This window comes from Silene latifolia, chromosome 11 (assembly GCF_048544455.1).
Source record: "Silene latifolia isolate original U9 population chromosome 11, ASM4854445v1, whole genome shotgun sequence".
Lineage (NCBI taxonomy): Eukaryota > Viridiplantae > Streptophyta > Magnoliopsida > Caryophyllales > Caryophyllaceae > Silene > Silene latifolia.
In genome coordinates, this window is record NC_133536.1 from 96,611,024 (window position 1) to 96,626,963 (window position 15,940).

The following is a 15,940-nucleotide window of genomic DNA, read 5'->3' on the forward strand; positions in this document are numbered from 1 at the left end:
TATAACATGTGAGCACAAACTCACCATAAGAAACCAAACTCACAAGATCCCAATTCTCTCTCTCTCTCTCTCTTAGGTTTTTGTGAGTTTTGTTTCTTATGGTGAGTCGTGAGTTTGTGCTTGGAAATCTCAGCCACTAGATTATATTAGAGATGAATGTCCAAGATCTAATCTTACCTGTCATATAAAACCACTGTCATTTACTTATTTTCTCTTTTTTCTAGTGTTACTCTTTTTTTTTTACTTTGATATTTTTTATCTCTTTTTTTTTACCTCGTGTTATTATGCTGTTATTGTGCTTTTTTTTTTACGTCTTTGATTTTTTTTCTCTTATGTTTTTCTCTAATTTTCTCATTATGTTACCTTTTTTTCTTTTTCTTTTTGTACCAGATTTTTTTTTACTTTATATTTTTTGTTCTCTTTTTTTTTTTACCTCGTGTTATTGTGCTTTTTTTTACTTTGATTTTTTTTTACGACTTTGATTTTTTTTTCTCTTTTTTTTTTGCCACGTGTTATTGTGCTGCTATTGTGTTGTTATTGTTATTCTGGTGTTATTGTGATGTTATTCCAGTGTTACTTTGATTTTTTTTACTACTTTTGATTTTTTTACTTTTTTTACCACATGTTATTGTGCTGTTATTCTGGTGTTATTGTTATTCTGCTGTAATTGTGATGTTATTGCGGTGTCACTTTGATTTTTTTTTTTTAATACTTTTGATTTTTTTACTTTTTTTTACCACATGTTATTGTGCTGTTATTCTGGTGTTATTTTGATGTTATTCTGGTGTCACTTTGATTTTTTTTACTACTTTTGATATTTTTACTCTTTTTTTTTACCATGTGTTATTGCATTGTTATTCTGGTGGTATTGTTATTCTGGTGTTATTGTGATGTTATTCCGGTGTGACTTTGATTTTTTTTACTACTTTGATTTTTTACTTATTCTGGTGTTACTGTGATGTTATTCCGGTGTCACTTTGATTTTTTTTACTACTTTGATTTTTTTACTCTTTTTTTACCATGTGTTATTGTGCTGTTATTCTGGTGGTATTGTTATTCCGTTGTTATTGTGATGTTATTCCGGTGTCACTTTGATTTTTTTTTACTACTTTGATTTTTTTACTCTTTTTTTCCGTGTTATTGTGCTGTTATTGTAGTGTTATTGTGTTGTTATTGTGATGTTATTCTTCTGTTATTCTCACCCTTCTCTAATTTTCTCATTATTCAAATGTACCCCATTGTTATTCCGTGTTACTCTTATGTTATTCAATATTACCTACTCAATATCTATTTGAGTAAGCACACAGAATATCACTGAACAAACAAGAAGGTATTAAAAGGATCAATAAATAAATTGGTGGAAAATTTAGCAGACAAATATATATCAATACATTTTTTATCTATGTTGTCATTTGGCTTCTAGTGTTTACATTAATTTGTACAGCCATATTAGGAAATGATAATCCTTTAATGAACCAAACTTGAGCGTTGGTATTCAAGAGATGCAAAACGCTAATTATTTTGCGTTTGTGATGCTTTTGAACCTGGTTGATTCAAATAAAATCTCAACCAATATCACTTTTTTGATGCCCAACAATCGGGTGCTAGTAAAGGCCGTAATCCCAGATAATGATGTTCTTGATTTCCTTCTAAGGCACTTGATTCCGTCTCCCCTTAGGTTTGTCCATATCAACCATTTCCCAACGGGATCCATAATTCCATCTTCAGAGCCCGACTTCATGCTTAGGGTCTCCAACAATGGAAGAAGGAGCTTCTTTCTTAATAACGCTAAGCTTGTTCGCCCTGATATTTGTATCACTGGATCTTCGGTTAGGTGCCACGCAATAGACAAGGTGCTAATTGATGCGCCACCCATAACAGCAATCGTCGCATCGAATGACACTTTTGATGACTTGGCTCATGCTGCAACCCCACAACCAGCAGGTCCAACTCCAACACCAAACAAATCGATGATAAAAAGAGGAATCAATTCGCACCACCTGCTCCTTATTCTTCTTCAGCTCTCCCCTACTCCGCAACCTGCAACTGAAGCCGACTTCGCAACATTCCAATATTTTCCATTCTGGTCGACATACAATTCAGGCCAAGCTGCATCCACTGTAATGTCATGTTTTGGAAGCTGCATAGATGAACACAGCATTAGAAATCAGAAATCTGCAAGTAATATGGTTGTCCGACTCATCTCTTTTTTCTAAAACCGAAATGAATAGCAAACAGGCCATTTGTATTGGGTACCAGGAACTTGCCTTGTGAAATAGCACGAGTTTGTTACAGAGTCTATTCCTCCAAAACGACGCCGCATCAGACCTGTTATATGAAGAGGTCGATCAAGTAAACAAGCATCAACAACATAAGTCGACGCACCACCACAAGCACAACCTTCCTTCCCACAAGCAGCAACAGCCTGACTCGGAATCATATGCCCACTCTCCAGCCACCATTCGCCATCAGTGAATCACTAGAAACTGTTGTATACTCCTTTAACCGCCGTACAACCACCATTAATCCTCCCTCAAACACCCCCACACCCACCATTAATCCTCCCTCTGAAGCACTACCACCGTCGCTCCTCTGCATCAAAAACCAAAAATTGTAAGTACCGAGAGCTGCTGTTAACAGTGTTTTGAGGCAATATCGTCATCAGTTAGAATACTATGAGCGAGATCAATGTGAAACAATTGACTATTGGATTGCGAGTGGGATTTTTTTTTAACACGATACAGGGGGATGTAAAACAATGTTACCTGGTAGTAATCGACAACAATGAAATTAGGCCATCGTTTTCCGTCTTGTTGGAGACAAGTATTGATCATCTGAGTCAAGGGGGCTGAATTGTCCAAGCAAGCTTTAGTGGAATTGGGATTATCCGAAAAGTAATTCACAAGAACCAGAGATATTATTTTTGTGCTCAATGCCGGAGATTCACCACGGTTTTTGCATGAACCCACTATCATCCCGTCATCACCATCTGCAGTTCCATCACGTTACATACAACCACTATTAATCCTCCACCTCCACCACCGTAACCACCTCCTCCTTCTTCATGACGATCTCCATAACCTCCACCACTACCACCTCCACCGCCATATCTTCGGCTTCCTCCTCCGCTACGACCACGGTAACCACCGCCTCCAACGCCGGATCCACGGGATTGACCTTGGTTGACGGTAATGCTACGGCCGTCGAGATCTTGTCCATTAATTCCTTCGATCGCATCGTTCATCGATTTCTCGTTGGCGAATGTCACGAATCAAGATTAGAGGAAGAGAAAGAGAGAATTACGTTTTGAGATCTGCGATTTTGAATGTTTAATCAAAGAAATTGGAGACGAAGAAGAGTAAAAGTCTTGGACTTGCAGTCGTAAGTTTGTTTTCAGCGTTCTTTTTTATTATTATTATTATTATTATTATTATTATTATTATTATTATTATTATTATTATTATTATTATTATTATTACAATTTTTATTAGATTCAATCTTAGCCATCTGTTCCCTTTATTTAATGGCTGAGATTTTTGAGCACACAAACTCACAACTCACAGTAAGAACCAAACTCACGAGATCCTATATATATATATATATATATATATATATATATATATATATATATATATATATATATATATATATATATATATAGAGGCCGGATCCGGTGAGGCCGCTAATTATGGCGAGGCGGTCGGCCTCACCATATTCCTTCATGGACTGATTTTCAATGTTTATTGGGCTAGAAACTTAGGGTCATTCATAACTTTTCTTTTGGCCCAAATATTTTCTCACACACAAAAGCCCAAATACTTTACTCTATGTCTCTAAAATATAACAAAAAAATTCTTAAGCTACTGACTTGAGACTACTTGATTTATCTAAGCTTGGACCTGATTTTGTGAACCCTATGCATGTTTTTGTGAATCTTGGACCTTATTTTGTGAATGTAAGACTTGAATAGGTGACTTTAGACATACATTAGCAATGGTAATTATTATATAATAATCGTATATTTATATTTGTTCATCTATGTGGGTCTCGAACCCACACCTTGCGCAATAGCACAATGCTCTACCTTTTGAGCTAATAGATGATATTGTACCAAAATTAAATTATGCATCAACAAGTAACAAAGACATGAAAACATTAGTAACTTCATGTACATGTGAAACATGACACATTGGCTTATACAAGTATTTCTTACTTTGAAATTAACCAATTTAAGTCCTACATTCACAAAATCAGGTCCAGGTTTCACATAAACAAGTTTCACAAAATTAGGTCTCGAGTTCACATAATCATGTCTAGGTTTCAAAAAATCAGATCTAGGTTTCACAAAATGAAATCCAGGTTTCACAAAATCATTCTTCACAAATCAAGTCGAGATTTCACATTATCAGGTACTAAGTTCACAAAACTAGCTTCAAGGTTCACAATATTAGCTCCAATATTCACAAACACTGAAAATACAAGGTTTATGATTCACAAAATAAGAAAAAGAGCAAAATAGGTGAGTTCGACCATTTTATGACCAAATTTTACAATATTACCTTCTAGTTTCACAAAACAAGCTCTAAGATCCACAAAAAAAGGTATATGATTCACAAAATAAGAAAAAGAGAAAAATAGGCGATTTTGACCATTTATGACTAAGTTTCACAATATAAGGCCTAGGATTCACGAAACAAGGTCTATGATTCACAAAATAATAAAAAGAGCAAATAGGTGATTTCGACCATTTTGTGACCAGATTTCACAATATTACCTTCTATTTTCACAAAATAAGCTCTAAAATTCACAAAATAAGGTATAGGATTAACAAAATAATAAAAGGAGCAAAATAGGCGATTTTGACCATTTATGACCAAGTTTCACAATATAAGGCTTAGGATTCACGAAACAAGGTCTATGATACACTAAATAATAAAAAGAGCAAAATAGGTGATTTCGACCATTTTGTGACCAAATTTCACAATATTACCTTCTAGTTTCACAAAACAAGCTCTAAGATTCACAAAAAAAGGTATATGATTCACAAAATAATAAAAAGAGGAAAATAGGCGATAGGATTCACGAAACAGGGTCTATAATTCACAAAATAAGAAAAAGAGCAAAATAGGTGATTTCGCCCATTTTATGACCAAATTTCACAATATTACCTTCTAGTTTCACAAAATAAGCTCTAAGATTCACAAAATAAGGTGTATGATTCACAAAATAAGAAAAAGAGGAAAATAGGCAATTTTGACCATTTATGACCAAGTTTCACAATATAAGGCCTAGGATTCACGAAACAAGGTCTATGATTCACAAAATAATAAAAAGAGCAAAATAGGTGATTTCGACCATTTTGTGACCAAATTTCACAATATTACCTTCTCTTTTCACAAAACAAGCTCTAAGATTCACAAGATAAGGTATAGGATTCACAAAATAATAAAAGGAGCAAAATAGGTGATTTTGACCATTTATGACCAAGTTTCACAATATAAGACCTATGATTCATCAAACAGGGTCTATGATTCACAAAATAAGAAAAAGAGCAAAATAGGTGATTTTGACCATTTTATGACCAAATTTCACAATATTACCTTCTAATTTCACAAAATAAGCTTTAAGATTCACAAAATAAAGTATATGATTCACAAAATAATAAAAAGAGGAAAATAGGCAATTTTGACTATTTATGACCAAGTTTCACAATATAAGGCCTAAGATTCACGAAACAAGGTCTATGATTCACAAAATAATAAAAAGAGCAAAATAGGTGATTTCGAACATTTTGTGACCAAATTTCACAATATTACTTTCTAGTTTCACAAAACAAGCTCTAAGATTCACAAAATAAGGTATATGATTCACAAAATAATAAAAAGAGGAAAATAGGCGATAGGATTCACGAAACAAGGTCTATGATTCACAAAAAAAAAGAAAAAGAGCAAACTAGGTAATTTCGACCATTTTATGACCAAATTTCACAATATTACCTTCTAGTTTCACAAAACAAGCTCTAAGATTCACAAAATAAGGTATATGATTCACAAAATAAGAAAAAGAGGAAAATAGGCAATTTTGACCATTTATGACCAAGTTTCATAATATAAGGCCTAGGATTCACGAAACAAGGTCTATGATTCACAAAATAATAAAAAGAGCAAAATTGGTGATTTCGACCATTTTGTCACCAAATTTCACAATATTACCTTCTATTTTCACAAAACAAGCTCTAAGATTCACAAAATAAGGTATAGTATTTACAAAATAATAAAAGGAGCAAAATAGGCGATTTTGATCATTTATAAATAAGGTATAGGATTCACAAAATAATAAAAGGAGCAAAATAGGTGATTTTGACCGTTTATGACCAAGTTTCACAATATAAGGCTTAGGATTCACGAAACAAGGTCTATGATTCACAAAATAAGAAAAAGAGCAAAATAGGTGATTTCGACCATTTTATGACCAAATTTCACAATATTACCTTCTATTTTCACAAAACAAGCTCTAACATTCACAAAATAAGGTATATGATTTACAAAATAATAAAAAGAGGAAAATGGGCGATTTTGACTATTTATGACCAAGTTTCACAATATAAGGCCTAAGATTCACGAAACAAGGTTTATGATTCACAAAATAAGAAAAAGAGCAAAATAGGTGATTTCGACCATTTATGGCCAAGTTTCACAATATAAGGCCTAGGATTCCCATAACAAGGTCTATGATTCACAAAATAATAAAAAGAGCAAAATACGTGATTTCGACCATTTTGTGACCAAATTTCACAATATTAGCTTCTATTTTCACAAAACAAGCTCTAAGATTCACAAAATAAGGTATAGGATTCACAAAATAATAAAAGGAGCAAAATAGGTGATTTTGACCATTTATGACCAAGTTTCACAATATAAGGGCTAGGATTCACGAAACAAGGGATGACAGAAATTGTGAAAAAAATAAAGTTCAGGTTTCACATAATCTAGTCCAAACTTCACAAAATAAAGTTCAGGTTTCACATAATCAAACTTTAGAATGACAGAAATTGTGAAAAAAACTATTGACATACACTAACATAGTCGAGGTTTGAGTAGAGAAACTGTGGAGACATGTAAAAATAAAAAGGTTAAAGACATTAAGTTCAGTACAGCCTACCTCAAAGCTGCAATTGTATCAGGAAGTGTAATAAGAATTTCTGCGTGTCCAACTGAAAGTCAACACCTTTCTGCCTACAAATTTCAGAATAGCAAACAATGTGTTAGAAGAAGACCTTCAGCAACAATGAAGACCAGAATCGATTTTTCAGAGAGAGTTCACCTCTGGATATCCTCCATTAGACATTCACATCAACTAATTTATTCAAAACCGCCATAGCCTCATTCAATGTTGGAGGAGTAAGAAAATTTGTGTGCAGGATTTCTCTTCTCAGTGACGCGCGATTAGCCTTCAATAAAATTAAGAGATGATCCAATCAATTAATTCTCATATATAGGCTTATCTAGATGGTATAACTGCATAAGTTAAAAAGAAGCAATGCAAACCATTTCAAGAATATGCTTGATTTCTTCGACAAGACTTCTGTCATCAACTCCTTTGAGTAATATATCAACTGTATCCTTTGTAGTTTGTGCTAAGTGAGATATATCTGCAACACAACATAGATTGCAAGGAAAAATCATATATGCTATACGTCTCGAACGCATGAGAGTAAGGAAGCTTGTCATACAAAGAGGGGTAATCTGATTCCTAAGAAACTAGATTAGAAATTCCGCTAAATGCACTAGTAAGTGCTAATGTATATTGGCAGTTGCTAAAAAAAAATATCTAGATTAATATTCCAACAGCTGCTACGTCACAATTAGAAAAATCAACACAAAGTTGAAGCAAGAAGGATAATGGAAAAGTTTTAAGGCAGTGACTACCTTCTATATGTTTGACCAGTGCTTAGATCGCACACAAATCTTTTTGCATCTACGTTCCATGCTTTGATGCCTCCCTCAGCAGTGCCTATCAGAAGCTTTTATCAAGGAGAAAACAAGCATTCAGAATTTTCAAGGAAAACATTATGAGAAGGAAAGCCTACAGCAGAAAAATGTCCCACCCATTCCCTCCCCACCCTCGAAAGAAAAAAAAAGAAAAAAGAAAAACAAGAACGAAAGAAAAAAGTAAAAACAGATAAAGGGTACCAAGCGATCAGATTTACAGTCCCAGTCAAATGACAATACTTCTGCCCCACAGTATATAGTAGCATTTCTCGATCCTTGAGTAGATGAATCATATGTTCATATCCTTAATTACCATCAAAGCAAAACATAGCTCAATATTCCAGCCCGAGGATTAGAGTTGAATGATACTACAATTTAATTAGATTGTCGTTCAATGTTGGAATAAAAGTCAACTAAAGGAGCCTCCTAGTGAAGGCAATTGCCACTCGCTTCAATGGCCCCTTTTGGGTATTTAATCTTAAAATATGGTAAAAATGAGAGGCTTTAAATTTATATAGATGAAAATCACACAAGTCAGGGAACTCACCATGTGAAGCTGAGTAGGGGATGCAGTACTTCATCTTTTCGATGTGAAATGATTCTTGAGTAATCTTCCATATAGTTACAGTACCAGTAGATTCTCCAACAAATCTGTCAAGAAAGTAAAATAAAAGAGCCAGTTAATGAGTTAAGTCTCAATAACAGGCTTGCGAATATTCACTTTTAGTCCAAGACTCCAAGTACATCTCCTTTGCTCTCAGTTTCCTTTGACCACTAAATGAAGCACATCAGGCATCATCATAACAACATTTCAAAATTATATTTGAATTCAAAATGCTTACATGAACTGTCGCAGTACAGCAAAAGATGTGATCTGTTCATTGGATTTATGAACGTGACACAAGATCTTTCTTTCGATGTTCCAAACCTATTTGTGAAACAGACAGGTGAGAATACATGAGTGTAAAAAAACAAGGAAAAAAAAAGAGAACACATTAACCGTTGGGTTTTAGCTACCTCAATTCTATCTTCGAAAGTGACATTGAAAAGTACGCCAGAGTTGGGAATGAACTACACAAAGCCATGAATTAGTCACTATTATAAGAAACTGGTGAACAAAGAAAGGCAATACACGAAGTGACAGAACTGAGCATATAAAATTTCAAGAGTACTAGATAGCAAAGAAGGCAAAAAAAGCAACCTGTAAGAACTTGCTAGGTTGCTCATCATCAGACTCCAATAACGCTTGCGAGTTATCTTTACCGAGCAGCTTGACTTGCCCATGCCTGTGAAATTAACAAATCTACTGCAACTTAGTACTTATAAGAACGATGTGATAAAGCATGCAAATTACCATCCACTAAACAAGTCATTTGATTGGGCTTGAACTGTCCTCAGATGACAGCAAAATAAGATCCATAGGCAATGGTGTTCAAGCATCACATTGAAAAGCAATGACAAATAAATTGCTTATAATTATAACTTCAGCACAAGTAGATCAGAGAGCAATATGCTCATGCAATTGAATTAAGCAATACTGATATGAATATTTTTGATAAAGTAAACAAGCATTGGAGTTAGGAACTAACCTGGTTGACAAAACAAGTATCTTCTGAACGGGATCATAAGCTAACGTAGTAGCAGCAGATGGAATTCCATGATGGAAAGTGACATGAGGATTGACATCTTCAGGTTTCAGAGTCTCGAAGTAACCCTCGGGCTAGACAAAGAAAAGTCCAACACAAAGAAAAATACTAGGTTAAGGGAACTGCATAGACTCCTAGAGAATAACAATCAAGTTAAGTACTATGGGAGAAACAATCAACTACGCTAAGCTCAACTGGCAAACGGACACAAGACCTAGCAAAACTGACCCAACTCGAATGACCAAACGTATCCAGACTCAAACAGGTGAATCTGAATTTGGCTCTAAATGCCTTAAACCCAATTGACTAATTTGACAAGAACTTTGATGGTAACACGCGCGAATCATATACAACCCCGTAATGACTCGTCCTGCCCTGATATGACCCAATCATATACAATCCTACGACATATAGCACCCAATTGCTCCTTCTCCTCACAGTTGCACTCAAACTGCTCCAAAGTAAATGGATCAAAACGGTATGAACACTCATTAAGCAAATCAATAAGGCTCCATAATGTACTCAACCTTAACCTTAAGACCCTAATGCAATGAATTGCACTGAAAATTTAAGTCATAGACCACAATGTTTCAGCATTTTAACCACATATGCACTATCACTCTGACATTGCTTAGCTAAGTCTTATTAGTAATCCTGTCAGAATATCTGATTTTTCGTTAAAAGAAGTTGAACAAATATGCACTCACCGGGACGGAGGGAGTAAAAGAGTTACTCTTATGAAAGCCAAGAGAATATAGTACTTTCTCAGTTCAAGCGAATTTGATACGTTTGATAAAATACACATCCCACAGTCACATAGAACAAACGTATGGAATTGGCTTGAGCGGATGCAATATGATTTAAACAGAGCAAATAGACGCCAATTTAGACCTTTCTATCCTCGGAATTATGATAATCGTTTACTTCACAAATTGACATCATTTACTAGGGCTAGACAGAAGTGAAAATGTGTGTAACAAACAACATAATTGCACATGAATGCAAACAGTCAGAGATCAAATAATCAACTCGTATCATATAATCATAGAACGAAAAAACAAATAAAATCAAATATCATAAATTCAAAAGAAATTACCAGTGACGACGATCAAACCGCGCAATTCAAACTTTGAGAAATACACCGGCTTCATTAACTCCGACTCTCGAGCAGCAAGCGCGGCCTCAATTTCTTCACACTTAATAATTTCGGACTCAATTTGCCTTGTAATCTGAATATTCGCTTCAATTTCATCATTAACCTAAAAAAAAAAAGGAATTTCGATCATGTTTTGGGAATGATAAACTTCGGCATTAACACCGTAGGTCCGTAGCAATCAAATAAGGTTAAAATTTCGAATAATTGCTTCGATTTCATCATCTAACAATAATGAAATAGAAACTTCGATTATTCGTTTCGATTTCATCGTTAACCTAAATAGAATTAAATCTTCGATTATTTGCAATAATTTACGACATTCAACAACATAGGAATCGAATGAGATGAAAATTAGAGTAAACCTTGTCAAGCATATCCTTGAGAGTCGAAATTTGGATAAGAATTGAGCTTGAGTCGTCCATGGCGATGGTGCGTGTCAAAACTTGAACGAAAATGCCGCCTTATTTCTCCTTTGCTTCAAAGTTCGAATCATTGGTGCTGAGTTGAAGAGGGAGAAGGTGGAGCTGAGTTTTTTTTTTGGTACATAGAAGGTGGAACTGAGTTGAAGAGAGAGAAAGAAACCAGTAAAATGAGTTGAGTAAACGAGATGTTAACTGTGCATGTGGGGGATAATATATCGGGACACGTGGCATCATCTGGTGAGTCTATAGTTATTAGATCAGACGGTTTAGAATAGGTACAGCCGCCTCACCCTAAGAAGGGTGCCTCACATGATTTAATTTCTATATATATATATATATATATATATATATATATATATATATATATATATATATATAGAGGCAAGATCCGGTGAGTCCACCTATATATTTGAGTCCATGAGTCCATAAAACAATATCACGCACTATAAAAAACAATATCACGAATTTTTTTTTTTCGAATCTTTTTTTTTGAAATTTTTTTTTTCCGAAAAATTTTTTTTTTTCGAAATTTTTTTTTTTCAAAATTTTTTTTTCGAAATTTTTTTTTTATTTTTTTTTCGAAAAAGTTTTTTTTTTTTTTTTTTTTTTAAACTGTGATATTGTTTAGTATAACGTGTGATATTGTATTACAAAATAATATCACGATTTTTTTTTCAACTGTAATATTGTTTAGTATAACGTGTGATACTGTAAGCTGTGATATTGTGTAGCATAATGGGTGATATTATAATATAAAACAATAGATTATGTGAAACCTGAACTTTATTTTTTTCACAATTTCTGTCATCTCTTGTTTCGTGAATCCTAGCCCTTATATTGTGAAACTTGGTCATAAATGGTCAAAATCACCTATTTTGCTCCTTTTATTATTTTGTGAATCCTATACCTTATTTTGTGAATCTTAGAGCTTGTTTTGTGAAAATAGAAGCTAATATTGTGAAATTTGGTCACAAAATGGTCGAAATCACGTATTTTGCTCTTTTTATTATTTTGTGAATCATAAACCTTGTTTTGTGAATCCTAGGCCTTATATTGTGAAACTTGGCCATAAATGGTCGAAATCACCTATTTTGCTCTTTTTCTTATTTTGTGAATCATAGACCTTGTTTCGTGAATCTTAGGCCTTATATTGTGAAACTTGGTCATAAATAGTCAAAATCGCCCATTTTCCTCTTTTTATTATTTTGTAAATCATATACCATATTTTGTGAATCTTAGAGCTTGTTTTGTGAAACTAGAAGGTAATATTGTGAAATTTGGTCATAAAATGGTCGAAATCACCTATTTTGCTCTTTTTCTTATTTTGTGAATCATAGACCTTGTTTCGTGAATCCTAAGCCTTATATTGTGAAACTTGGTCATAAACGGTCAAAATCACCTATTTTGCTCCTTTTATTATTTTGTGAATCATATACCTTATTTATAAATGGTCAAAATCGCCTATTTTGCTCCTTTTATTATTTTGTAAATACTATACCTTATTTTGTGAATCTTAGAGCTTGTTTTGTGAAAATAGAAGGTAATATTGTGAAATTTGGTTACAAAATGGTCGAAATCACCAATTTTGCTCTTTTTATTATTTTGTGAATCATATACCTTGTTTCGTGAATCCTAGGCCTTATATTATGAAACTTGGTCATAAATGGTCAAAATTGCCTATTTTCCTCTTTTTCTTATTTTGTGAATCATATACCTTATTTTGTGAATCTTAGAGCTTGTTTTGTGAAACTAGAAGGTAATATTGTGAAATTTGGTCATAAAATGGTCGAAATTACCTATTTTGCTCTTTTTCTTATTTTGTGAATCATAGACCTTGTTTGATGAATCATAGGTCTTATATTGTGAAACTTGGTTATAAATGGTCAAAATCACCTATTTTGCTCCTTTTATTATTTTGTGAATCCTATACCTTATTTTGTGAATCTTAGAGCTTGTTTTGTGAAAATAGAAGGTAATATTGTGAAATTTGGTCACAAAATGGTCGAAATCACCTATTTTGCTCTTTTTATTATTTTGTGAATCATAGACCTTGTTTCGTGAATCCTAGGCCTTATATTGTGAAACTTGGTCATAAATGGTCAAAATTGCCTATTTTCCTCTTTTTCGTATTTTGTGAATCATACACCTTATTTTGTGAATCTTAGAGCTTATTTTGTGAAACTAGAAGGTAATATTGTGAAATTTGGTCATAAAATGGGCGAAATCACCTATATTGCTCTTTTTCTTATTTTGTGAATTATAGACCTTGTTTCGTGAATCCTATCGCCTATTTTCCTCTTTTTATTATTTTGTGAATCATATACCTTATTTTGTGAATCTTAGAGCTTGTTTTGTGAAACTAGAAGATAATATTGTGAAATTTGGTCATAAAATGGTCGAAATCACCTATTTTGCTCTTTTTCTTATTTTGTGAATCATAGACCTTGTTTCGTGAATCCTAAGCCTTATATTGTGAAACTTGGTCATAAACGGTCAAAATCACCTATTTTGCTCCTTTTATTATTTTGTGAATCCTATACCTTATTTATAAATGGTCAAAATCGCCTATTTTGCTCCTTTTATTATTTTGTAAATACTATACCTTATTTTGTGAATCTTAGAGCTTGTTTTGTGAAAATAGAAGGTAATATTGTGAAATTTGGTTACAAAATGGTCGAAATCACCAATTTTGCTCTTTTTATTATTTTGTGAATCATATACCTTGTTTCGTGAATCCTAGGCCTTATATTATGAAACTTGGTCATAAATGGTCAAAATTGCCTATTTTCCTCTTTTTCTTATTTTGTGAATCATATACCTTATTTTGTGAATCTTAGAGCTTGTTTTGTGAAACTAGAAGATAATATTGTGAAATTTGGTCATAAAATGGTCGAAATTACCTATTTTGCTTTTTTTCTTTTTTTTGTGAATCATAGACCTTGTTTCGTGAATCCTATCGCCTATTTTCCTCTTTTTATTATTTTGTGAATCATATACCTTATTTTGTGAATCTTAGAGCTTGTTTTGTGAAACTAGAAGGTAATATTGTGAAATTTGGTCACAAAATGTTCGAAATCACCTATTTTGCTCTTTTTATTATTTTGTGAATCATAGACCTTGTTTCGTGAATCTTAGGCCTTATATTGTGAAACTTGGTCATAAATAGTCAAAATTGCCTATTTTCCTCTTTTTATTATTTTGTGAATCATATACCTTATTTTGTGAATCTTAAAACTTATTTTGTGAAATTAGAAGGTAATATTGTGAAATTTGGTCATAAAATGGTCAAAATCACCTATTTTGCTCTTTTTCTTATTTTGTGAATCATAGACCTTGTTTGATGAATCATAGGTCTTATATTGTGAAACTTGGTCATAAATGGTCAAAATCACCTATTTTGCTCCTTTTATTATTTTGTGAATCCTATACCTTATTTTGTGAATCTTAGAGCTTGTTTTGTGAAAATAGAAGGTAATATTGTGAAATTTGGTCACAAAATGGTCGAAATCACCTATTTTGCTCTTTTTATTATTTTGTGAATCATAGACCTTGTTTCGTGAATCCTAGGCCTTATATTGTGAAACTTGGTCATAAATGGTCAAAATTGCCTATTTTCCTCTTTTTCTTATTTTGTGAATCATACACCTTATTTTGTGAATCTTAGAGCTTATTTTGTGAAACTAGAAGGTAATATTGTGAAATTTGGTCATAAAATGGGCGAAATCACCTATATTGCTCTTTTTCTTATTTTGTGAATTATAGACCTTGTTTCGTGAATCCTATCGCCTATTTTCCTCTTTTTATTATTTTGTGAATCATATACCTTATTTTGTGAATCTTAGAGCTTGTTTTGTGAAACTAGAAGGTAATATTGTGAAATTTGGTCACAAAATGTTCGAAATCACCTATTTTGCTCTTTTTATTATTTTGTGAATCATAGACCTTGTTTCGTGAATCTTAGGCCTTATATTGTGAAACTTGGTCATAAATAGTCAAAATTGCCTATTTTCCTCTTTTTATTATTTTGTGAATCATATACCTTATTTTGTGAATCTTAAAGCTTATTTTGTGAAATTAGAAGGTAATATTGTGAAATTTGGTCATAAAATGGTCAAAATCACCTATTTTGCTCTTTTTCTTATTTTGTGAATCATAGACCTTGTTTGATGAATCATAGGTCTTATATTGTGAAACTTGGTCATAAATGGTCAAAATCACCTATTTTGCTCCTTTTATTATTTTGTGAATCCTATACCTTATTTTGTGAATCTTAGAGCTTGTTTTGTGAAAATAGAAGGTAATATTGTGAAATTTGGTCACAAAATGGTCGAAATCACCTATTTTGCTCTTTTTATTATTTTGTGAATCATAGACCTTGTTTCGTGAATCCTAGGCTTTATATTGTGAAACTTGGTCATAAATGGTCAAAATTGCCTATTTTTCTCTTTTTCTTATTTTGTGAATCATACACCTTATTTTGTGAATCTTAGAGCTTATTTTGTGAAATTAGAAGGTAATATTGTGAAATTTGGTCATAAAATGGGCGAAATCACCTATATTGCTCTTTTTCTTATTTTGTGAATTATAGACCTTGTTTCGTGAATCCTATCGCCTATTTTCCTCTTTTTATTATTTTGTGAATCATATACCTTATTTTGTGAATCTTAGAGCTTGTTTTGTGAAACTAGAAGGTAATATTGTGAAATTTGGTCACAAAATGGTCGA

General features: G+C 32.9%; 1 long non-coding RNA gene across 1 annotated transcript; it reads right to left on the bottom strand.

Annotated features, from left to right (window-relative positions):
• Positions 1-1,345: 1,345 nt before the first annotated feature.
• Positions 1,346-2,973, bottom strand: LOC141614991 (uncharacterized). Its single transcript, XR_012529527.1, has 3 exons — positions 2,766-2,973; positions 2,268-2,592; positions 1,346-2,140 (listed from the first exon to the last, which is right to left on the bottom strand). It is a non-coding gene; the product is annotated as an uncharacterized LOC141614991 (long non-coding RNA).
• Between the last annotated feature and the right edge of the window lie 12,967 nt (positions 2,974-15,940).